This window comes from Pseudophryne corroboree, chromosome 5 (assembly GCF_028390025.1).
Source record: "Pseudophryne corroboree isolate aPseCor3 chromosome 5, aPseCor3.hap2, whole genome shotgun sequence".
NCBI lineage: Eukaryota > Metazoa > Chordata > Amphibia > Anura > Myobatrachidae > Pseudophryne > Pseudophryne corroboree.
In genome coordinates, this window is record NC_086448.1 from 636365414 (window position 1) to 636375657 (window position 10244).

Here is a 10244-nt window from a genome sequence, read left to right on the forward strand (position 1 = left end):
TTTACGATACGGAGTGGCAAGGAACGGCTAAGGCCCTGGCCTATGTTCATGACTAGTGGTTCAGCTTCACATTACGGTGAAAGCCCTCATCCTCCCGTAGATAAAAATTATAAGAGTCAAGCTGGCAAAAGCACAGCAAAGAACTGTGTGTCCTAAGACGGTATCATAAATCCCCAAGGAGAGTCCAAGTGTGTCGGCGATTGCGATGCCCGACCTTCCCAACACTGGACGGGAAGAGGTGGCTCCTTCCACCATTTGTACTCCCTCTGCAAGTGCTGAAAGTAGCACTCACAGTCCAGTTTCTGATATTCAAATTGAAGATGTCACTGTTGAAGTACACCAGGATGAGGATATGGGTGTTGCTGGCGCTGAGGAGGAAGTTGACAAGGAGGATTCTGATGGTGATGTGGTTTATTTAAATCAGGCACCAAAGGAGACAGTTGTTGCCCGTAATAAGTAGGGGTAAGGACGTTAACCACCTAGGAACATCCTCCCATATACATCACCATATACATCACCTGCAGTGCATTCATCAGAAGTCATTGTCAAGTTCAGAAACCTTGGGTAAGGGCGTAAGCAGTCCACTGACACCTAAATACTAGAGATGTGCGGCCGGCACTTTTCGTGTTTTGTGTTTTGGTTTTGGTTCTAATTCCATTTTCATGTTTTGGTTTTGGCTTGGTTTTGCCAAAACCACCCTTTCGTGTTTTGCTTTTGGTTCTGGAGCGGATGATTTTTGAAACCCCCCCCCCCCCCCCCCCATAAAAACAGCTAAAATCACAGAATTTGGGAGTAATTTTGCTCCTACAGTATTATTAACCTCAATAACAATTATTTCCACTCATTTCCAGTCTATTCTGAACACCTCACAATATTGTTTTTAGGCCTAAAAGTTGCACCGAGGTGGCTGTATGACTAAGCTAAGCGACACAAGTGTGCGGCACAAACACCTGGCCCATCTAGGAGTGGCACTGCAGTTGCAGACAAGATGGCACTATTCAAAAACTAGTCCCCAAACAGCACATGATGCAAAGAAGAAAAAGAGGTGCCATTAGGTAGCTGGATGGCCAAGCTAAGCGACACAAGTGTGCGGCACAAACACCTGGCCCATCTAGGAGTGGCACTGCAGTGGCAGACAGGATGGCAGATTTAAAAAAATAGGCCCCAAACAGCACATGGACGTATAGAAACAAACAGCAGTGGACATATAGCAGCAGCGTATATCGTCACTGGAATTACTGATGACACAGGACACTACCACTGGTCTAATGCAGCCCAACAGGTTGTTATAATTGTTATACTGCAGCAGTGGATATATAGCAGCAGCGGTACGCCTACTGCTGCTGCTGCTGCCGCTGCTGTGGTTGCTGCTGGGAGTCGTTCGTTATCCCAGAGGGGAAGTCGGAAGACCGCTTGTACTACTTCAACTAAGCAATTGACTGTCCAACAGTCCTTTGTGAGGAATAGGAAATATGACAGCAGTCATCCTGTTGCAAAGCGGATAACTGAGGCCTTGACACTTATGTTGGTGTTAGACGTGCATCCGGTATCCGCCATTAGTGCAGTGGGATTTAGAGAATTGATGGAGGTAGTGTGTCCCCAGTACCAAATCCCATCTAGATTCCACTTGACTAGGAAAGCGATTCCCGGACTGTGCAGGGACATTAAGAAAAGTGTCCTCAGTGTCCTGAAAAATGCGGCTGTTCCCAATGTCCACTTAACCACGGACATGTGGACAAATGGAGCAGGGCAAACTAAGGACTGCATGACTGACAGCCCACTGGGTAGATGTATTGCCTCCCGCAGCAACAACAGCAGCGGCCCCAGTAGCAGTATCTCACAAATGCCAGCTCGTTCCTAGTCAGGCTATGCTGTGTATCACCGGTTTCCGTAAGAGGCATACCGCTGACAACCTCATATGGAAACTCAGGGACATCATTGCACAATGGCTTACCCCACTTAGACTCTCCTAGTGATTTGAGATATCATACACCGCCACCAATATTGTGCATACATTACATCTGGGTAAATTCCAGCACGTCCCATGTTTTGCACATACAATTAATTTGGTGGTGCAGATTTTTATTTTAAAAATGATGGGGGCGTGCAGGAGATGCTGTCGGTGGCCTGAAAAATTGCGGGCCACTTTGGCATTCAGCCACCGCGTGACGGAGACTGGAGCACCAGCAAACACTCTTGAACCTGCCCTGCCATCACCTGAAGCAAGAGGTGGTAACGAGGTGGAATTCAACACTCTATATGCTTCAGAGGATGGAGGAGCAGCAAAAGGCCATTCAAGCCTATACATCCACCTACGATATAGGCAAAGGAGGGGGAATGCACCTGACTCAAGCGCAGTGGAGAATGATTTCCGTGTTGTGCAAGGTTCTCCAACCCTTCGAACTTGCCACACGTGAAGTCAGTTCAGACACTGTCAGCTTGAGTCAGGTCATTCCCCTCATCAGGCTTTTGCAGAAGCAGATGGAGAATTTGAAGGAGGAGCTAATACGGAGCGATTCCGCTAAGTATGTGGGACTTGTGGATGGAGCACTTCATTCACTTTGCCAGGATTCAAGGGTGGTCAATCTGTTGAAATCAGTGCACTACATTTTTCCCACCATGCTCGATCCTAGATTTAAAGCCTATGTTGTATCTCTCTTTCCGGCAGACACAAGTCTGCAGAGGTTCAAAGACCTGCTTTTGAGACAATTGTCAACTCAAGCGGTACGTGACCCGTCAACAGCTCCTCTTTCATTTTCTCCCACAACTGGGGCTGCGAGGAAAAGGATAAAATTTCCGAGCCCACCCGCTGGCAGTGATGCAGGGCAGTCAGGAGCAAGTGCTGACATCTGGTCCGGACGACGGACCTGCCAACGATTACTGACATGTCTACTGTCACTGCATATGGGTGAGACCATCCAAGTAGGCATGTCAGACAGTCCATATGTATACTGACAGGAAAAAGAGGCAATTCGGAGACCCTTGCACAAACTGTCATTATTTCACCTAAGTTGCCCCCGCCCCCCCTCTAGTGTGTACTCCGAAAGAGTGTTTAGTGCAGTCGGTCACCTTGTCAGTGATCGGTGTAGGAGGTTACTTCCACAAAATGTGGAGAAGATGATGTTCATCAAAATTAATTATAAATTCCTCCAGGAAGACCTTTACCAGCAATTGCCTCGAGAAAGTACACAGGGACCTGTGATGGTGGATTCCAGTGGGGACGAATTAATAATCTCTGAGGAGGAGGATGTACACACTGAAAGGGGTGTGGAATCGGAGGATGAGGACGACATCTTGCCTCTATAGAGCCAGTCTGTGCAAGGAGAGATGAATTGCTCTTTTTTTGTGGGGGCCTAAACAAACCAATAATTTCAGCCACAGTCATGAAGCAGACCCTGTCGCTGAAATGATTGGTTTGTTAACGTGTGCATGTCCTGTTTATACAATGTAAGGGTGGATGGGAGGGCCCAAGGACAATTCCATCTTGCACCTCTTTTTTCTTTGCATTATGTGCTGTTTGGGGCCTAGTTTTTAAAATTGCCATCCTGTCTGCCACTGTAGTGCCACTCCTAGATGGGCCAGGTGTTTGTGCTGCCCACTTGGATAGCTTAGCTTAGTCATCCAGCGACCTTGGTGCAACCTTTTGACCTAAAAACAATACTGTATGGTGTGAGGTGTTCAGAATAGACTGGAAATGAGTGGAAATGAATGTTATTGAGTTTAATAATACTGTAGGATCAAAATTATCCCCAAATACTGTGATTTTAGCTATTTTTGTGTTTTTTTCAGAAATCATCCAGATCCAAAACCAAAACCCGAAAGGGTGGTTTTGGCAAATCTAGATCCAAAACACGAGGGAGGATCCAGATCCAAAACCAAAACACATAACACGCACATCTCTAGTTTGTACAGCTCCGCTACACATGCGATCGCACACTTGCACAGCTAAAACACACTCCCCTGTGGGCGGCGACAATGCAAACGCAGGACTGCAAAAAAAACCTAGCGATCGATCATGTCTGAATTACCTCCAAGATTGGGCATAGCCAGTGAAGTATGGCAGTATTTGATCAGATCTCAGCAAATGAGAGAGTATGGTTATCAACAGTTTGAGCAAAAATAAGAAAATATAAGTACTGGATGGCTTAGTTTTGTCAGCCTCTGTATCAGCTCCACATGCAGCAAGATATATATTAAACCTTTGCTTAAATCTTTTCCAGTTTTCAGACAAGTTACCAGACATCAGCATGCCGGTCGGAGGAGCCAGTTTATCCATGGTTACTCACTGTTTGAAGAGAGGAGCACACGGCAGGCTTTGCAGACACTGAGTATCACAGCCTTACAGACTTCTGCAAGATTCTTTCACACTCTGAGAGCACTAGCAGTCCAAGTTAAACTTCTTCTGACACCATGTTTTGTTCATATGTTTGTAAATCCAGTCATCAGGACACAGAGACATGTGAGTTCACTGCTGTGCTGTTTTTTTTCATCACCAACTCCAGGCACACTGCACACTGGACCACTCACTTCCCAGCATCCCCCTGGTCCCAGGGACCATCACTGAAGATTCAGGCTTACACATATTAGTAAGGGAGTGTCTACAATTATTAAGCATTCTAATACACTAACATCACATCCTCTTTTCTTTTCTTTTCTTTAAAGATAAGCCCTGTACGCTTCAATGCAACATTTAACAACGTCATGTTAAGAACATTATCTAACACGTTTCAATGAGTCTCTCAGGTCTGCGTATTTCCCTTTTGGGTCTTTCATACACAGTCTGTGTTTCATCGACAATGTTGGACCTTTCTAGAATCGTGGTTTGTCCACCATTATGAGGATCATCATACATGTCAGATGAAGGGTATTCTTCAGTCATATTGTCTTCATTATGGTTAGGTTGAGATCTTAAATCTACCCGATTTCTTCTTACTTCTGTTCCACGCTCTGTACGTATAGTATAAGATCTTGGTGCTACTTGTGCTTGCACAATACCTTTCTGCACCCAAATACCTTTCTCGTGATCTCTGAGATGGACTTGGTCACCCGATTTTAGATCAGATAAGCTTTTTACTCACCTGTCATGGAACAGTTTCTGTTTCGCCTGTTGACGTTCCTTACTCAGTCTGACCAATGCTGAGTTATGTGTATTAAGCAGTTCATCATGTATCGGGAGATTTGCTCTAATCCTCCTTCCCATCAGCATTTGTGCAGGAGAAAGTCCATTCTGTAAAGTGTACTGCGGCAGATTAAAAGACTTTTGTAGAAATCGTCTTTACCTTCTTGAGCTTTTTTCGTGAGACTCTTCACAGTTTTTACTGAACTTTCCACCAACCGATTTGAGCGTGGATAGTGGGGACTTGACGTAGTATGGACAAATTCCCACTCATCAGCAAATTGTCTAAATTCAGCACTGGAAAACTGAGGACCATTGTCAGTGAACACTTCCATAGGAACACCGTGCCTTGCAAAGATTGACTTCATGCAATTGATTACGGTTTTACTAGTAGTTGTATGTAGTGTCTTCACCTCAGGGTAGTTAGAGTAATAATCAGTCACGACAATGTATGTTTTCCAATTACAATCAAACAAATCTGCTCCTACTTTCTGGTACGGTCTCTCTGGCACTGCGTGAGGACTCAGTGGCTCGACTTGTTGTTTCGGTCTATACGTAAGACATAATTCACATGTAGCTGTAGTCTGTGCTATGTCTTGGTTCATTCTTGGCCAATACATAACTTCACGAGCTCTCCGCTTACATTTTTCTTCTCCTAAGTGGCCTTCATGTATCTTGCACAGCATAGTTTTTCTTAGTCGTGCAGGTATTACAAACCTATTGCCTTTGTAAATAATACCATCGACAACTGTAAGGTCACTGCGGTACATCCAATAATCATGGATAGACAGCGGGCATGCATGTTTTTCTGCTGGCCAACCTTTCAGAATGATATCTTTCAACACTTTCATGGTGTCATCTGTCTCAGTTTTTTTCCTAATCTGTTTTTGTTTTGCAAGAGACACTGGTAGAGAAGCTACGATCAAATTAACATAGGCTTCTATCTCTTCATCCATCAGACTTTTGGAACCTTCACTTTTGTCCACAGCACAAGAAAGTGTATCAGCAATGTACATGTATTTGCCGGGACAGTACAGCAAGTGTACATCATATTTCTGTAGTCTGATAAGCATTCGTTGAATTCTCATGGGACAGTCATGTAATGATTTAGTCATGATAGCTACCAATGGCTTGTGGTCAGTTTCCACTGTACATGTTTGACCATACACAAACTGATGAAATCGCTCACATGCATATGTGATCGCTAGAAGTTCTTTTTCTATCTGAGCATACCTTGTTTCAGCACTTGTCAGTGCTCTTGATGCATAGATTACTGGTTGCCATGTATCCTCATGTTCTTGAAACAGAACTGAGCCTAGACCAAATTGCGAAGCATCTGCTGAAATTCTTATTCTTTTCGCAGGATCAAAGAATTTTAGCACTGGTTGCTCTGTAATGATCTGTTTCAAGTTTTGCCAACTTTCTTCTTGTTCATGTGACCACATCCACTCGTTATCTTTGTCCAACAACCATCTAAGAGAGGCTGTTCATTCAGAGAGATGAGAAATAAACTTTCCTAAGTAAGTAATCATTCCTAGGAATCTTCTGACGTCGTCTTTGTTGTTATGATGTTCCATGTTCACTATGGCTTATATTTTCCTTGGGTCTGGTTTTAAACCTTGATCCGAGACCACGTCGCCCATAAAGGTAAGTGTATTCACGCCAAATTCACATTTGTCCTTGTTTAGCTTTAGATTCACTTTCTTGACAAGTTCCATTACTTGTCTCAATCTAGAATCATATTCTTCCTTTGTAGATCCCCAGACAATAATGTCATCCATCATTGTTTCAACACCTGGAATATGTTCAAAAATCATGTGTATCTTTTTGTGATATACTTCTGGAGCAGACAATATTCCATATGGTAGTCGAAGAAATCTATATTGACCTTCTGGTGTATTAAATGTACAAAGCTTTGAGCTGGCCTCATCTAGCTTCATTTGCCAGAATCCTGAAGATGCGTCCAATTTACTGAACCATTTTGCTCCCGCAAATTGCAACATGATTTCATCTCTGGTTGGTAGTTTGAAATGTTCTCGTTTAATAGCTTTGTTTAAATCTCTGGGGTCTAGACATATTCTGAGTTGTCCATTTTTCTTTTCAACAATTACTAAAGAGCTTACCCATTCAGTAGGCTCATCAACTTTCTGTATCACACCCAAGGCTTCCATGCGATTTAACTCTTGTTTCAGTTTTTCTCTCAGCGCAAACGGCACTTTTCTACAGGGGTGTATCACTGAAGAAACTTGCGTGTCTATATTTATTTTATGCTCTCCAGGCAAACAACCTAGACCTTCAAACAAGTCTCTGTATTCTGTAAACATCGATTTGCAGTCATCTTCTACTTGTGATGTCACCATAAAAACTTTCTTTAGCAAGCTTAGTTTCTTACAGGAACTTAATCCTAGAATCGGTTGCATATTTTTATCCACAATCAGTAGAGATGTTTTAAACTGTTGTCCCTTATATTTCAGTGTCACTAAGCATGTACCTTTCACAGGAATTTCCTCCCCAGTGTACCCTGTAACTTTCACTTTGGCTGGATGAATTTTAGGTTTTACTATAAAAGTCTTATAGTCGTGAAACAATATTAAATTCACCTGCGCGCCAGTATCAAGCTTAAAGGGAATGACAATCTCGTTCACAGTTAAAGGGACAATCCATTCTTTCTTATCTGCACTGCAAAGTTCAATGCAATCCACAAAGAATTCCTCTGTTTGCTTAACAGCATGCACATTGGTTGTTTCACTTTTCATTTTACAGCATTTGGCAAAGTGATTAAGTCTACCACATTTCATGCAGGTTTTACCATAAGCCTGGCACATTTTAGGATTGTGAGCATTTCCACATCTACTACACATTTCCTTATTAGACTGTGGCTTAGACTGCTTCATTCTTGAGAATGGAGGTTTGCTTGGCTCTGTTTTCTGCACTACATGTACATCAGCTTCCTTGTGTAACATTTTTGCTTGAAATCTAGTTATTTCTGCAGATCTACACATAGTCACTGCCTTGTCTAGTGTTAGGTCTTGCTCTCTCAGCAGTCTCTCTCTGAGTCCATGATCAGGTATTCCACAGACAATATGATCTCTAATCAGTGAATCCTTTAAATCACCAAACTCACAGGTTTTACTGAGAGATTGCAGCTCTGTAACATACTTATCAAATCCATCTACAGACTTCTGATCACATGTGAAAAACTTATATCTTTCATATGTCACATTTTTCCTTGGCACAAAGTAATCTTCAAACTTTTGCATTATAGAAGATAGCACCATATTCTACCCCTCAGCAAACTGAAAACTATTATAAATGTCCAGCACATCCTCTCCTATCACATGGAGGAAAATGGATGCCTTAGTTTTGTCAGCCTCTGTATCAGCTCCATATGCAGCAAGATATATATTAAACCTTTGCTTAAATCTTTTCCAGTTTTCAGACAAGTTACCAGACATCAGCATGCCGGTTGGAGGAGCCAGTTTATCCATGGTTACTCACTGTTTGAAGAGAGGAGCACACGGCAGGCTTTGCAGACACTGAGTATCACAGCCTTACAGACTTCTGCAAGATTCTTTCACACTCTGAGAGCACTAGCAGTCCAAGTTAAACTTCTTCTGACACCATGTTTTGTTCATATGTTTGTAAATCCAGTCATCAGGACACAGAGACATGTGAGTTTACTACTGTGCTGTTTTATTTCATCACCAACTCCAGGCACACTGCACACTGGACCACCCACTTCCCAGTATCCCCCTGGTCCCAGGGACCATCACTGAAGTTTCAGGCTTACACATATTAGTAAGGGAGTGTCTACAAATATTAAGCATTCTAATACACTAACATCACAGGCACAATATCCCATTTAGTTTTTAGATATATGGCACAACTTTGGGTGGTTATTGTGCATGTGAAGACAGTAATATAGCTCATTATAAGTTATGACCATGCAGCTCAATATTGAGCGAACAACATGCATAGATACACCAAATTTCAAATATTTGATAGAGCATTTTAGTCAGAGGAGTTTGGGAGGGGTTATTATACAGGGCCACAATAGAACTCATCATTTCACTGTGAAAACCAAATGTTGAAAGAACTTGATGCATATAGCCCCATTGTAGAGTGCCAAAAGCCTTTCCTGTATCCTTTAGCAAGCTAGACACTATGGACCTGATGCACATGCAATCCGCATGCAATGCCAATGCTCACGTACTTGAGAGATTATGTGCAGCACTGCATGCTTAACATTTAGGAAACATTCTTGCATGCATGTGTTACACAGAGTGGGGGTCATTCCGAGTTGATCGCTCGCTAGCAGTTTTTAGCAGCCATGCAAACGCTATGCCGCCGCCCACTGGGAGTGTATTTTAGCTTAGCAGAAGTGCGAACGAAAGGATCGCAGAGCGGCTACGAAAACTTTTTGTGCAGTTGCAGAGTAGCTTCAGACCTAGTCAGCGCTTGCAATGGCTTCAGACTATTCAGTTCCTGTTTTGACGTCACGAACACGCCCTGCATTCCCCCAGCCATGCCTGCGTTTTTCCTGGCACGCTTGCCTGAAAACGGTCAGTTGACACCCAGAAACGCCCACTTCCTGTCAATCACTCTGCGACCAGCAGTGCACCTGAAATGCTTCGCTAGACCTTGTGTGAAACTACATTATTCGTTGTAATAGTATGACGCGCATGCACATTGCGCCGCATACGCATGCGCAGAAGTGCCTTTTTTTGCCTGATCGCTGCACAGCGACCGAAAACAGCTAGCGATCAACTCGGACTGACCCCCAGTGTATGCAAAGAGTATACACACAAAATTCTGATGGTGGTGAATAAAGTATGGGCATACCGGGGCGGTGATTGGGAGGTGGCTAGTAGTGCATGCAAGAACGGGCTATTCATGTGTGGTCATACTATGGGAGTGTCGAATGCAAGCGGCTGCATACCCGAATGGTCGAACACTCACATAAGCGTCAAACATGACGGAAACTGCGCTTGCCATCAGTCGTTTAGACAGTGTTAGTTAAGAACAAGTGCATAACTACAGGGATATTTAGTACAAGTATCCTGTGATATACCTCCAGTATTTACTGTGCATTGTTATATCTGTATATATTCATAGCTATACTTAGTAG